General features: G+C 49.4%; 1 pseudogene; it reads left to right on the top strand.

Moving 5' to 3' along the window:
* Nucleotides 1-8193: 8193 nt before the first annotated feature.
* On the top strand, nt 8194-9494 carry LOC144120092 (uncharacterized; annotated as a pseudogene).
* The last annotated feature ends 6378 nt before the right edge of the window (nt 9495-15872 follow it).

Here is a 15872-nt window from a genome sequence, read left to right as displayed (position 1 = left end):
TTTGCGGAGGGAAACTGTCCAGTAGGGTTTATTTACATTTACACAAGCATGAGGATAAAAAGTTGGGATCTCTCCGGATGGAGCATCTTAAAGGAGGATGATCTTACGGGAGGATCATAACGGAGGATGGAGGATTACCTTCACTGCACTCGCTGTCGAGTTTTATCCCGTTCTCCATCCCTAGATTCCCCAGGTTGAGGACGCCCTCGCCGGGATGGCAGTGGCCTGAAATTTTCATTCTCGCGCACAAACTCTCACCACCGCACATACGGACACGCCCCCGTTACATATCACAGAGCAGCGGGACGCGGCTCATGAGGAGAGGGCAGAGGAGAGGGCTCACGTAGAGCAGTAACAGGGTCGCAGCACGGCTGCTTGCGGGGGACCCGTCGAGGTCTCTCTCGGAGCTCGGCCATCGGCAAACCAAACGAATATTGGAGTTCTGAGAAAGCGTGGCGTTTTCAAGGACAGTGGCGCATATGCGCTGGTTGCCGAAACTCGAGCGTGCAGGCCCGGCCGACTCGGCGACGGCTGTCACAGAACGCATAAGTCTTGTGCGCTTTCTCCTGACCTCCCGAGGGCGCGGCTCTCCGGCGCGCTGCGGGAGTGCTTTGAAGGTTATGGCGTCCCCTATTCCCCGTCGTCCCCGCTTGGAAAAACAAAGATTAAGCGTCCCTATGATGGGAGAGCAACTGGCCGCCGGCCCCGTGCGGGTTGCGACGAGCTGCTGAGAAGACAGTCGAGGGAAGACAGGCAACGAAAGAGGTTGGGTGGTGTGTCCACGGCGTTGAGGGCCGAATTACCGCGCCGAGGCACGCGTTCCGTCGCACCAGGCCCGCCGCCTTCGAGCCATCGACGCACCGACAGCCACCCGAACAGTAGTCGTCGCCTTGGCCCCCGTATTTGAACTGTCCGCCGGACTTTCCCTTTTCTTTTCTTTGTAATGTTGTATTTTCGACATATAACGCATTGTATGCCTCTGTTGTTCGTGTCCTAAATGGACGGATTAACTTTTGTATTGTGTGCCTCCTGCTTTTCGCGTTCTCTGTTTTGTATTGTTCTTCCTGTCACTCCCCGTGTTCGTTTTTACCTTTTTGTGTTGTTCCCTGCCTCCAAGTAAAGTGTTTGTTTTAGAAACTTCAACCCATTGAGTGCCTTCTCGATCCCCGACGCACTGACACACGTGCACCACGCACGGGCTGACCAACATTTACAAGTAAATGTTGTCCAACACCCGCCTTTAGGCCACAGGGAAGCGTAAATCGGCCCCTGTGTCTCGACGGCTTGCGCTAGGCAGCCGGTCGACGAGCGGTAGCTGTGACGATAATTGGCGTCCGCGACAGAACTGGTCAGCCGCGTGTCGGGGCTTAGCGTCCGAAGGGACTCAACGAGAGGGCCAAAAGAGGTTCGTGCTAGTGGTTTGATTTCCACTGTTTGATGAGCACGATGGCGGAGGCCGAGTTTGACAAACTGGTAGAGCAGGGAAGAAGCTTCGGCCAGGAAGGTAAAGAACTAGTCTCGTGGATTGAACGGGAGCGGGCTAATCGCCGAGAAGAGAGAAATGCCGAACACACTTGGCGCAAGGAAGAATCCGAACGCGAAAGTCGTATGAGGGATGAGGAGTTAGAGAGGCAAAGAGAAGAATCCAAAATAAGAATGGCTTTGCTTGAAAAGGAAAAGGAGGTGTTGCTGTTGAGGCGGGAACCCGCAGGTGCCTCTGAAACGGACTCCAGGTCCGGATCGGAACGGAGGGGAGCGGTCCAAGGAAACAAAGTGAACCCGCACAAAGTTATGCCTGTTTTCAATGAAAAGCGCGATGACCTCGATGCTTATTTGAGGCGTTTTGAGCGCGTGGCACAGAGCCAAGGCTGGCCACGGGACCAATGGTTCACTTTTTTGAGTCTGTGTGTGAGTGGCGATGCGCTGAGCGTTTTTAGTCGAATGTCCGCGCCTGATTGTACGAGCTACAAGTTAAAGAAAGCTCTAATGCTGCGATTTCGGTTGACGGAGGAAGGATTCAGAGAGAAGTTTAAGGGGGCATCGCCCATGAATGGGATAACGTGCTTCCAATTTGTGACTTGACTCAGGAACTTCCTCGAGCGGTGGGTAGAGCTTTCCAGCACCAAAAAGGAGTATAAGGCTTTGTTTGAGCTGATGGTTAAGGACCAGTTCCTTTCAAGCTGCGCGGCGCCGCTGGAACTCTTTCTTAAAGAGAAGAAGGACCCTACTCATGGGGAATTTGCGGAAAGAGCGGAGCAGTACGTGGACTCTCACGCATGGGCGAATTTTTCAAAATGGCCAGCTCCAAGGAGGGAGTCGTCAGCTACCGCAAGCCGTCAACAAACTGTTGAAAGCAAAGACGGGAGCAAGCCGGCTGTGAAGCCGAAGAATCAGGAAGTGCAGAAATGCTTCCTCTGTTCACGCCCCGGACACCTGGCAGAAAACTGCCGCGTTGGCAGGGCGGGAGGAAACAGCCAACCTCCAAAATGTTTTTAGTGCGGCCGAACAGGTCATACTATCTGGAAGTGTTGGCAGAAGGCTTAGACGAAGCCAAAAGACGCCGCTGAGGAATCCCCAGCGTTATGTATCGAGGACGGATATACTGAGTTAAAAAATGGGGCAAAGGTTCCCGTTGTTGGAGCCGGTCTGACTGATAAGGCCGGAACTGTGAGCGAGAAGCTTCCTGTAGTCACCGGCTTGGTTGGCGAAAAAAGGGTTCGAGTACTTAGAGACAGCGGGTGCAACACGGTGATAGTGAGGAGGAGCCTCGTCGAAGATGGCGATCTCATGGGATTGAATTCCCCCGTTTACCTCCTCGATCGGTCGGTTCTCATGCTTCTCGAGGCTTGGGTCGATCTTGACACCCCATACCTCAAAGGACGGCTGCGGGCGAAGTGTATGGAGGACCCCCTTTACGATCTCGTATTAGGCAACGTTCAAGGAGCCAGACACGCCACCGACCCGGATCCCAGTTGGAAGTTAGAGACGAAGGCGGCGGCGATGCCCTCCTCGAAAGAGTTAGAGACATCGGGGAGTAGTAGCGCTGATGATGCGGACGCCAGCGCTGAAAATGAGCTAGCAGCTGCCGCACACAGAGATGATGACCAGTCAAACGCCGTTGTGACAAGGGGGCAGGCCCGGGAGAATCGACAACTGAGGGGGCTCAGAGTGTCGGGTAACTCCAAAAACGTAAGCCACGAAGACCTGTGCGAAGAGCAGAAGCATCACCCTAGGCTGCAGGCATGCTTTGATCGAGTGTGTCAGGTGGCACATAGCAGAAATGGCGAGAGCCATCAGTTCTTCCTCCAAGGTGGAGTTCTCCCCCGCAAATTCACGTCCAAATTTGGGGGGGAATACATTCAAGTGGTCGTTCCCAAGAAATTCCGGACGGCAGTGCTCGAACTCGCTCATGACCGTGTAATGGGAGGTCATCAAGGCACTAGAAAAAAAGTGCTCAAGGTTCAAAGTGATTTTTTCTGGCCGGGACTGCAGGCCGACGCGAAGCGGTTTGTGGCGTCATGCGACTCGTGCCAGCGGACCACTCCCAGAGGCCACACCCGAAAGGCACCCCTTGTGGGGGTTCCAGTCATTGAGACGCCCTTTCAGAGAGTTGCCATTGATATTGTAGGGCCGCTGAACCCGAGGTCTGCTCAGGGAAACCGATACATATTAACGATGGTTGACTACGCCACCCGGTATCCTGACGCGGTTGCGCTCCCAAGTATTGAAACGGAGAGGGTGGCCGAGGCCCTCGTCGAGATGTTTTCTCGCGTGGGAGTCCCGCGAGAAGTTTTGAGCGACCGAGGCACCAATTTTACCTCGGACGTAATGAAAGAGGTGAGCCGACTGCTGTCGATAAAGCAGCTACATACGACTCCTTATCATACCATGCCCAACGGGCTGGTGGAGCGTTTTAACGGGGCACTCAAACAGATGTTGAAACGAATGTGTCAAGAAAGACCAAGGGATTGGGACCGTTATCTCGCTCCGCTTCTTTTTGCGTATCGTGAGGTGCCGCAAGAAAGCCTCCAGCTCTTCCCCTTCGAGCTCCTTTACGGGCGAAATGTAAGGGGGCCACTTGCTGTTCTGCGAGAGCTGTGGACGAACGACACCATTCCGGAGGAGCTGCGGACGACCTACGAGTACGTTCTGGCACTTCGCAAGAGGCTGGAGCACACCTGTAAGCTGGCGCATGAAGAGCTGCAGCGAGCAGGAGAGCGGTATGGCCGCTACTACAGCTTGAAGAGCCGTAAGCGATCGCTGATGCCGGGTGATCAAGCTCTGGTCCTCTTGCCCACGGAACACAACAAACTGCTGATGCAGTGGAGGGGGCCCTATACCATTATGACTTGAAAGTGAGACGTCGACTACGAAGTGGATCTCTGCCACACTACTAAAGTCCTGCATATAAATATGCTGAAAAAGTATAATCGCAGAGTAGAAGACCCGAGTGTGGCTGCAGTAGGCGCTGTGGTCTCCGCAGAGGAAGCGGATACAAGTGAAATGGAAGTGCCACAGGGCCACCAGTCGCAGACTTTTCATGACGTGAGCATCGGAGACCAGCTGACCAGGAAACAAAGGGAAGAAATCTGGCAGCTTCTGCAAGATTACGAAGAAATATTTTCAGATATCTCAGGTCGGATCAGGCTAACCGAGTGCATACTAGAACTGCGGACCGAACAACCGCTCCACGTGAAACAGTACCCTGTGCCCTTCACAATGATAGAGACCATAGAGAAGTAGGTTGCTAGCATGCTACAGCTAGGAACCATAGAGCAGTCCGAGTCAGCGTATGATTCGCCGCTAATAGCAGTGCGAAATCCGGATGGCACGCACCGGTTATGCATCGACTTTCGCCGGCTGAATGAGGTTCTGACTGCTGATGCTGAGCCCATTCCTCGCTCTGACGAGCTGCTAGCAACTGTAGGCTGTAAACATTTTTTTTCCAAGTTAGATTTTGCCAGGGGCTACTGGCAGGCCCCTCTCTCGGTTGACTCAAAAACGAAGACAGCTTTCACTTCAGGAAATGGGCATTTCTATTTCCGCTACATGCCATTTGGCATAAAGACCGCCCCCGCAGTCTTCACTAAGCTGATGCGCAGCATCCTTTCGAGGTTAGCGGACGTCGCATATTACTAGGACGACGTTCTCATCGCCAGCGCGACATGGGAGGAGCACTGTGCAGCTCTCCGCGAAGTGTTTCGGCGGATCAAGGATGCTGGATTGACCGGCAAGCCGTCCAAATGTGAGGTGGGAATGAGAGAAGTCTCTTTTCTGGGCCACAAGATCCGGTCTGGAGAAATGTCGCCTCTTCATGCCACCCTGGAGAAAATTGAGAACGCTCCTCGGCCTTAGACGAAAAAGCAGGTCCGTTCGTTTCTGGGACTAACAGGGTATTATAGAGACTTCATTCCAGGATATGCCACATTGACTTGTCCGCTGTCTGACCTTACCCGGAAGGGGGAGCCCCCGACCGTTCACTAGGGGTCCGACCAGGAACGGGCATTCGCCAGCCTCAAAAACCTACTGACAACTGACCCGATATTGAAGCTTCCCGACTTTGATAGACAGTTCGTCCTAAGGACGATGCTTCTGACAGGGGACTCGGGGCAGTTATACTTCAGGAACACGATCAGGTGCTGCACCCAGTGGATTATGCGAGCCGCAAGCTGCTACCACGAGAGGTAGCCTATTAAACAGTAGAAAAGGAGGCCCTGGCTCTCGTGCGGGGAATTGGAAAATTCCACATGTTTCTGTATGGTAGGCGATTCGTCGTGCAAACTGACCACCAACCACTGCAGTTCATCAAAGACACTAAGTCGGGAAATAACCGGGTGCTTCGCTGGAGTATCAAGCTCCAGGAATATGACTTTCGGGTGCAGTATAATAAGGGCAGTGACAACGTCGGAGCAGACTACATGAGTAGGGAAGGCTAATTGGCATAGGCGTGTTTTGTCTATTGTTGACACACATTTATAGCGGCAGTTTTTTTGTGTGTGTGTCTGCTATCACGATCCAGTGCAATGATATTCTATACATTCTCTGCGGTGTTCAGTGTGATGACATTGTGGCGTAATACCAATGTGAAGTGTACGCTGTTATAGTGTGGCCGCTGGCCATGTGGCACGATGTGTGAATTGGACTTCATGTGGACTTCGCGAGTGAGTGCAATTCAGTGCGCGCGAACTGAAAAGCGTCCGCGAGATCGGGAGCAGATACTCTTACGTGTGTGAGGGGACTGTCGTGCCAGTGCGCGTGTGAAGTGATTGGATATCCGCACGTATGGTTGTAGCTTGTAACTTGTAAGCCACTTCTGAGTGCTGATTGCTATTATTTTATGTGTGACGCGGAACTTCTAAATGTTTTCGTGTTATTATTGTTGCGATTTGTCGCTGGTCTGTCCCTAGCAAAATATTATTGTATAATATTCTTTATTGGGGGGCTGTGTCACAGACCAGCGGGACGTGGCCCATTAGGAGAGAGCACAGGAGAGGGCTCACGTAGAGCAGTAACAGGGTCGCAGCACGGCTGCTTTCGGGGGACCCGTCGAGGTCTCACTCGGAGCTCGGCCATCGGCAAACCAAACGAACATTGGACTTCTGAGGAAGCGTGGCGTTTTCAAGGACAGTGGCGCATATGCGCTGGTTGCCGAAACTCGAGCGTGCGGGCCCGGCCGACTCGGCGACGGCTGTCACAAAAGGCATACATCTTGTGCTCTTTCTTTTGCCCTCCCGAGGGCGCGGCTCTCCGGCGCGCTCCGGGGGTGCTTTGCCCGTTATGGCGTCCCCTATTCCCCGTCGTCCCCGCGTGGAAAAACAAATATTAAGCGTCCCGATTATGGGAGAGAAACTGGCCGCCGGCCCCGTGCGGGTTGCGGCGAGCTGAGGAGAAGACAGTCGAGGGAAGACAGGCAACGAAAGAGGTTGGGTGTTGTGTCCGCATCGTTGAGGGCCGAATTACCGCGCCGAGGCACGCGTTTCATCGCACCAGGCCCGCCGCCTTCGAGCCATCGCCGCATCGACAGCCACCAGAACCGTAGTCGTCGCCTTGGCCCCCGTATGTGAACTGTCCGCCGGCCTTTCCCTTTTCTTTTCTATGTAATGTTTTACTTTCGACATCTAATGCATTGTATGCCTCTGTTGTTCGTGTCCCAACTGGACGGATTAACTTTTCTATCGTGTGCCTCCTGCTTTTCGCGTTCTGTGATTTGTATTGTTCTTCCTGGCACTCCCCATGTTCGTTTTTACCTGTTTGTGTTGTTCCCTGCCGCCAAGTAAAGTGTTTGTTTTAGAAACCTCCACCCATTGAGTTCCTTCTCGATTGCCGACGCACCGACACACGTGCACCACGCACGGGCTGACCAATTTTTACAAATAAATGTTGTCCAACACCCGCCTTTAGGCCACAGGGAAGCGTAAAGCGGCCCCTGTGCCTCGACGGCTTGCGCTAGGCAGCCGGTCGACGAGCGGTAGTTGTGACACATGTTGATCCTCGTAGAGAGGAGGATGCCGTCGGTTCCACGTCGACTGTGGAGGGTGATGTTATGTGGTCATCCAAAAGTTCCTGCTGCAGACACCTGTTCTTCCATAGATGACAGCCGCCTCGCCAGTCTAGATAGCCAGGTCGGGTCGAGAACCCGGAACGGGTTGCTTCTTTCCTTGCTTCTTTCCTTCTTTCCTGAGCAGATTTCAGGCGATCAGCGCTAGCCCGCCGCTGTATTCGGCACAGCGTCTTACATCGGAAACGAGGCCCCTTTATTTCCTCCAAATTAGTCACGGCCATTGGGACACTCGCCCAGCGGCCGCTGACCGGAGCAGACTGTATGCGGAATAGGCTCCCCGCCCGACCCCGACAAGCTGCGAGTTGCCTGCCCCGACGAAACCGGTCGTGCTTCCGGCCGCCGGTGACCTTACGTCCCTTCGCGGTCCATGCCACATGGCTCCGCACTGACGGAGCCGCGTCTTAAGGCGCGTTTATACTCCGACGTAGCGCACGCGCGGCACGGCGACGTCACGTTGGCAATACGCGACCCTCTATACTCCAGCGGCGCCCGACCGCCAGTGTTCGGCTGCGTCCGGCGCGGTCTGACAGCGCCCGGCGCGAAATGCAGCCGGATGCATTTCGCCCCGGCCGCGCCGAGGTAGTCCGCACTGCGCGGCCTCTCTCGTTGTTGCTTCTCCCTACTAGCACAAGATGGCCGCCTACAGCGAGACCATGGCGGACCTCACGGATTCCGTGATAGAGAGATTTTTGGACGCCGTGCGGCAGCATCCTTGTGTCTATGACACGAAACGTATGGATTACCGCGACTATGACACGAAACGTTTGGATTACCGCGACGTGGAGCGAAAGAAGAACGCCTGGGAGCAAATCCGCTTGCACGCAAGCCTCTCGACAGGTGCGTCAATGCTGCATACACGTGTGCACACATCTCCGGATCCGGTACGCATATGTCAATGTGTGTGGTTTTGTCTTGCTTTTTTGTTTCAGTTGGAGATTGCCATAAACTATGCAATCGAATAAGAAAGCGGTACACGCGGGAGCTCAAAGCTATAGAAGGTAGCCAACGGAGCGGCAGCGGCTGTGTCCCGGAGAACATGGGAATTCACCGAATCCATGGCTTTCTACAAGGATTGCGGAAGCCCGAGGAAGTGAGCTTTGATGCATTGTCAGAGTTCTGCGACACCTTTTATTGCTGTTTAGTATTGTGGCCACCGTAAATGTTGATCTTTTTAATCGCGTGTTTGCTGTTTTTCTCGAAACAGCAGTATTTTATTCCCTGCGTTGTATCCGGTGTACTCCTACCTCACACGACAGGGCTGTCATGCGGTGCAGGGAACCTAGCTTGCTAGTCCTTTTTTTTGGCGGCCGGAATCTGGATGACATTTTGCATTTTTCAAGTGTGCCTCAATAATACTTTTTTTGTGTGTTAATAAAAAATGCTGTGTTCACTATAATTGGAAACACATGCTGTTTTTTTTTCTTGAACAATATTTGAGGGATTAAAGCTAGTCAGGCACATTCCTGGGCATTTTGTCCCATTGGTTGTCTCCTTTGCAGAGAACAGTATAAAAAGAAAAAATTCAGTGAATATTAATCAGTGATAAAAATGCAAAAGAGGCTTGTCCATGTGCCCTACAATATTATTTATCCCTGGCACTTTCCAGCATACGCAGCAAGTGCCACTAACGTGGCTGAGTGATGTTGGTTCAAAAACGAAACTTTTCAACCTTGCCAGTGCAGGCCTGGTATTTCTCAATCCATGTAAACTTTTACTTTGCAGAACTACATTCAGCCTGAACGCTGCTTCCTCTTCTAGTGATGGCGACACTCTGGAACACATACTCATGACCATGCCGAGCAGTAGATCGTCATCACCTATGACAGTGTTTCTTGGATCTCCCATTGCATGGAGATGCATCGACACCATTACTGCCAACATCACCTTTGCGACCACCAGTGTACATCACAGCCGCACCAAGACATCTCGCTGAAGGAGACAAACGTGAAGCCAAGAAACAAAAAAGAAGGAAAAAAATCTGATGCATTTGAGGAAGAGCTCCTGGGACAGCTGAAAAAAATGGCTGAGAATGAGGCGTTCAGCCTATCTGCCAGCCTCAGTTTAGACAGGATGACAAGAAAGATGGCATCCAGGTGCAAAGCAAAGATTATGCAGCTTATTTCGGAATCTGAAGAAGAGATAGATTGATTCTTGTTTTGATTCGATATTGAGCAGTTTTGAATCTTCCTTTTATTTGAATGCATGATCCGGGAGGAATGGAGCAGCAGGGAAAGAGATGTACTAAGGAATGAAAACAAACACATAAGTGCCAACCAAAGGTAAAATCTTGGAGCACAAGCAAAAATCCAAGAGCACGTGCTTGACATTCGGCACTGCACAGATGGATCAAAACATTCAAGAGAAAAAGAGCCCGATGTACTAGTAACGTGGTTGAGCAGTACATCGTGCTCTTTTTCTCTTCAATGTTTAGATCCGTGTGTCCTCATTTCCTTGGCTGCCAATGACGAATGTCAAGCATGTGCCTTTGGATTTTGCTTAATCTCTAAGATTTGACCTCCTGTTGGTGCTTGTGTGTGTTTTCTTTCTTTAGTCCATGTTTTTCCTGTGTAACCTATTGTTTTTTTTTGGATGTGATATGTATTGCTATATTTGATCTCATTTTATAACTTATTTTTTTCTTTCCATGTGATATGTAGTAATATTTTTGATCTCATTTTTATACTAAGGTGCGAGCTCAATTTGTAATCCTGTACACAGAATTTTGAGAGTCAGTACATGAAGTGAAATATTTAATTTTGTCTCATATCTTTAGAGCATCACTGTGATGAAAAACAGGGCATTGTTCAGTGCAATGGTATTGTTTCACTGATTCGCACACCGTTATACAGCACAATGTTGCTAAGTTCCATTGTGATTGAGTGGCTTATTCTGAGTTTCTTTTTTTTAACACGTACTAGAGTTGTGAAGAGTTTTTACCAACATTACAAAAGAGTCCTCCATTTTTACCCCCGGTTGGTGCTTCTGTGTGTTTTCTTTCTTTAGTCCATGTCTTTCTTGTCTAACCTATTGTTTTTCTTTTTGGATGTGGTATGCATTGTGATTTTTTATCTCAGTTTATAACTGCTTTTTTTCTTTCCTAGTGATATGTATTGCTATTCTTGATCTCGTTTTTGTCACATTTTTTTTCTCTTTTCATGTCATATGTATTCCTATTTTTGGTCTCATTTTTATACTAAGGCATGAGTTCGATTTGCTATCCTGTACTGAGAATTTTGAGAGTCAGTACATGAAGTGAAATATTTAATTTTGTGTCATTCTTTCGAGAGCATCACTGTGATGAAAAACAGGGCATTGTTAAGTGCAATGCTATCATTTCACTTTTTTGCACACTGTAATACAGCCCAATGTTGCTAAGTTCCACTGTGATTGAGTGGCTTATTCTCAGTTTCTTTTTTTAACACCTACTAGAGTTGTGAACAGTTTTTACCAACATTGCAAAGAGTCCTTCATTGAAATAAACGCTTTGTTATCTCAGAGAAGGCTACCGCTTTACTAATGGGTGACTGACTGCAGGTACTGTTCTCGACTTTTGTATTATTTCTATTATGAAAGTATGTAGAAATTCCAAAGCACGCAAAGCGACCTCCATTGAGACTACAGATTGGAATAATTTTAATCAAAGGCAGACAAATTATATGACCTGTATCAGCAGGAATAACACGATACAGCACTTGATACGCAACTTGCAATTAGAGTGTTAAGCAACCGTGTTTCTGAACAACCTGTACTGTGCAGTTTATATGACGGTGAAACTTCAAAAAATATTTGTATTAATTTCTCCCCAATGAAACTTGCACTACAGCATACTTTTGGTTCGCACGTCTAAGAACGGTCGCCGTTGGTTCCTTGTGTAAAAGGAGTTTGATATAAGGTACCACTTTCATGTAGAGGAATACATTTTGCGTGGTGAAAAAAGTGTTTCAGTGAAGGACTAAGAGATAAAAATGAATGCAAGGTCATGAAAGAACCTAAAGCTTGGCAAATAAATGAAAGAAGGCAAATGCAAGGCTGAATTTTTTTAATGCAGTCAGTTTAGCATCCTGACCAAAGAAAACATTCAGAGAAGCTCAGGCTTACTACAAAGACCATACAGCCTAATGAGGTCGCGAAGAAAAGTTCGTCTTGTTTATTTATTCATTCAAACAACTAACTGACTACACATGGAGTATTATGTAAACAGAACGTGCATGAAATTATCGAACATATGAGCAAACAAAAGTTTTACAATGTAAAATGTTATACAGTGGATAGCAAGAATTAAGAAGCAAGATATGCTTAAATTCAAAGAAACCTTAAAATGTTGAAAATGTGGCCTCATAGTAATGGTTCAAAAACCTGCATATCATTCAATGAAAACACAATTGCATACATTTCAAATACAACTGGTTACGAAAGTTTCCGGGACTCAAATATTTGAGAAAAGGTTATTGTAGCTCAAATTTGCTACCCAGTCGTCTGATATTGTATCAAGGCATTAAAGGTCTAATTGCTCCTTCCTGTCTTGACAACGTCAGGTGACTGGGTAGTGAGGTGGAGCTGCAGTAAATTTTTTTTCTTAGAAATCGCGTCCCGCAAATTTTTGTCCCCAGTAGTACATCTAAGATAACAATGGTGACCTGGAAAGGATGAAAAAGAAATTTAATAATACACAAAGAAGAAACCTGAGTGTTCGCCATAAATTCTTCTTCAAGTTTTTCTGTGCTGCAGTTTAGTGCATTGTTATTTTGTTTTCGACATGTGATATTTACAGTACTGAACATGGCCTTAAACCTTATTGCTCATGGCTCCCTACTCAAAACATTGGTTATTGAGTGCACGCAGTGAGTTCCTTGCAGTCAGGCCATGAAAAGACAGCACGATTAAGACAGAAAAGCAATTTCACGTATGCATTAAAGCGGTACTAGCTCCACCTGACAACGCTCAACTGCCATGGTAATGAGCCTTCAGGAGACATGAAGTAGTCTGCAATTTCATCTCTCATTGCCATAGCAGCTGAGCTAGGTCGGTGGCTTGATGGTGATGCAGTGGCACCAATTTGGGCAACAGTGCACCTCCATTCTCCATCCTGCACAGTTTCCTCACTTGGCCTGTCCCCAGAATTGTCGGGGCAGGATGCATTGTCAGCCATGAGGAAATTATGAAGGAGCACAGCTGCTTCTAGCATAGAGCTGAGAAGCTCTGGCTTGCCCTCTCCGGTACCCAAAAACACTCGCCATCTAGAAACTAAAATGCCAAAAGCATTTTCAACACACCTGTGGGCTCTTGAGAGGCGATAGTTAAATACCTTTTTTCTTTCTTCTATCTTCCTGCCAGAGTAGGGGCGCATCATATAATTTTGCAGAGGGAATGCTGCATCCCCAACCAAACAAACTGTCAAGCTAGCAACTACTGAACGCAGGCGCCGGGTTCTTCGACGGCTTTCTTGAGATCGCTATCTCTGAAAAACGCACCATATGAAAGCCGGCCTTGAGCTCCAATGTCAACCATAATAAAGCGATAATTGGCATCTGCAACAGCGAGCATTAGCAGTGAGTGGTGCCCCTTATAGTTGAAAAAGTCTGACCCACTGTTGTCTGGGCATTTGATAGCGAAGTGTTTTCCGTCAATACCTCCTATCGCATTTGGGACATTCCACTCATCTCCATATTGCTCTCTTATATTTTCCCACTCTCTCTCACTTGGACACTTAAGTACAACAGGCTTCAGGCAATCATAGATTGCTGGAAGTGTTCCCGTTATGATATTTGCCACTGTAGATGCATGAATCCTGTAGCTCATTGCGATGTCTTGTATCGATCCGCCTGCGGCCAGGAATCTACAAAAGTATGTGGACAGAACAAGCGCTTCATATTAGTGTTAAAATACTTATCGTAATGAACTTTATTGCTGCAAACATCAGTTACAGGGTGAAAAACACATGCAGCATGTTTCACAATCAGGACTAAAAACAAAAGTTACAATGCTATAGGGAGTAGCACGGAGCTAGAGTATTAATGGAGAACAACATATTCATCTCTTAAGGTGGCAAAAATTTTTCGTGAAAATAAGCGAACAGTCTAGAACATGCACATCAATCTAAAAGTTTCATTTACTCTTATATAAAGAGAGGGGGAGTTTGAGGCTCAAGAAAGCGAGAGGAACATTGCGATCGTGACGTGGCCACGTATTGTTCAGACCACCTATATCTAAGAGCCAAGAAACTAGGAGACTGCACTACGCAATGTGGAAAGGACGTTGGCTGAAGCGCGGCACTTCGCGCGCAAGACAATCCAGTCTGGCATAACCACTTTTCCTCGACCTGGCGGCCTCCCACACCGTCGATGCATCGTGTATCATACGTCCCGCGCCCATCTGCAACTTCGGTTTCCTATCACCTGCAGCTCTCGCAACCTTTCCTTTTATGGCCCGTGCGATTTCCAGCGATGGCCGTGATTGGCGAAAGACTGGCTTCTCCTCACAGCTCATGAGCGTTGCGGTTGATGTGGACACATTTAAGTCCAGAAGGAAAGGAAGAACACAAACGCACACGCTACGTTGCTTCTGAAAATCACGCGAGTTACGTTTTGAGGATGTGATGAAAACACTGTTATATTCGCGCAAACACGGTACGCATGCACGCAGGCTCACTTCCTGATTTCAGGACAAATGCGTGCAATACTTAATCTCAGTGTGACTGCAAGTTCTTCTCCTGGAGAGATGGGCCTCCTATGCGTAGATGAGCGCAGGATTCTCTCCTAGATGAGGCCCAATAGCTTGTCAAATGAAGCCTTCGTCATCCTGCACTTAATAAATGAACGGAAACTCTGCATGACAACACACTTTGGATACTCACAAAAAGCTGCTTACAAAACAACCGAGAAGGAGTACGCGTTATATATATCTGCGTTTCATTTACCGGAATTACTTGAAATGGTATTCTGGATCACTGTGCCGTAGCTCCTGCACGAGGTGAGGGTAATCCTCATACCACGGACGTTGGTCGAATATTTTTCTCATGTAGAGTGATCGCCTCCTCTTGCGGCGGAGGCGATGCAGCAGCAACGCGATGATAATATTTCTTCGCGCTAGGTATGTCCACGCCATCTTCAAGAAGGGAGCCGGCAACTACCACGGCCGAGCTCTAGTAGCGGCGGCGGCGCGCAGCGCGCTCCATGGAGGCCGGCTGCTGCACTACTGGGATTGTTTCGTGAATTTCGCGGCAGGCGGCTTGTTGGACGCTCGGTGCATGCGCTGCGCAAACCACGCGTCCGCGCCTTTCCGAGTGTAGGGGGACCGGTTTTGCGCATGGCGCAGCGTCACCGACGTGACGTATCGGACTTCAGCCGGCGCTCGCCTGCGCGCCGAAAACGTCGGAGTATAAGTTAACCTTCACTCCCGCTATCCCTAACGCCAGGCAGCCCGCTATGGCGGGCCCGCCCAAGGACCCATCGACTTTTACGGACCTGGGACCACCCCAGGAATTAGACATCTTCGAGCAACACTCCGATATAGACTCGCAAGACGAGGTTTTTTCCCAAGAATCTACCCCCTCACTTCAAACGTCCGGCGCTGACAAGCCCCCTCCCCAACCCTGCAAGGGGCTGGGATGGGAGTTGGCTGTTAAAGGAAGCCAGCGAAGAAGTTCCGGAGGGCAGCTAGAATATTAGCTAAAACCACCAGCATAGACAAGGAATCCAACGTGAGTGCTCGTCAAGGCACTCCCAACAACGATCGAAGGCGCCGCCCGGGTCGACCTCGTCTGCCGCCTCTGACCAAAGATCACATGTAGATCGTGGTTCTCCTGACCGCAGGTTTCTCCCTCCGTAAAATCTTGTGAGAGTACCTATACCCGTACTCTCCGAAGCCGTGGTTCGTTCATGTCAAAACCACCAACTGATTCAGGGAAGGTACATTGTCCGCCCTCAACCAGGCTCTAATATCCTCGTCATCAGCACGCCGTGAGAAAACTCGGCGGCAGAGTTCAGTAACCTCGAAGGGCTCAAGTTGGACGGCAAACTCCACAAGGTACGGACCTATACCCCGCTCCCCACAAGCACACTCAGAAGAGTCATCAACGGACTCTGATTTACCCAAACCCAAGAATCGCTCATGGCATCTCGGGGGTGAGAGACACAAGAATCTATATACTACACGCCCGGATTCTCGGCTCCTCCTCAACGGCCCTTCTCGCTTTCAATGGACCATGTCTGCCTCGAACGGTCTACCAAGGAGGAGCGGAGTTTCTGTGCCATCCGTATTGTCCGGCGCGGCAGTTCTGCTCGACGTGCATGCAACCGGTCCACCAACCCGA

This window comes from Amblyomma americanum, chromosome 1, assembly GCF_052857255.1.
Source record: "Amblyomma americanum isolate KBUSLIRL-KWMA chromosome 1, ASM5285725v1, whole genome shotgun sequence".
Taxonomy (NCBI): domain Eukaryota; kingdom Metazoa; phylum Arthropoda; class Arachnida; order Ixodida; family Ixodidae; genus Amblyomma; species Amblyomma americanum.
The sequence above is the reverse complement of the archived record's forward strand: the minus strand, read 5'-3'. Positions and strand labels throughout refer to the sequence as shown.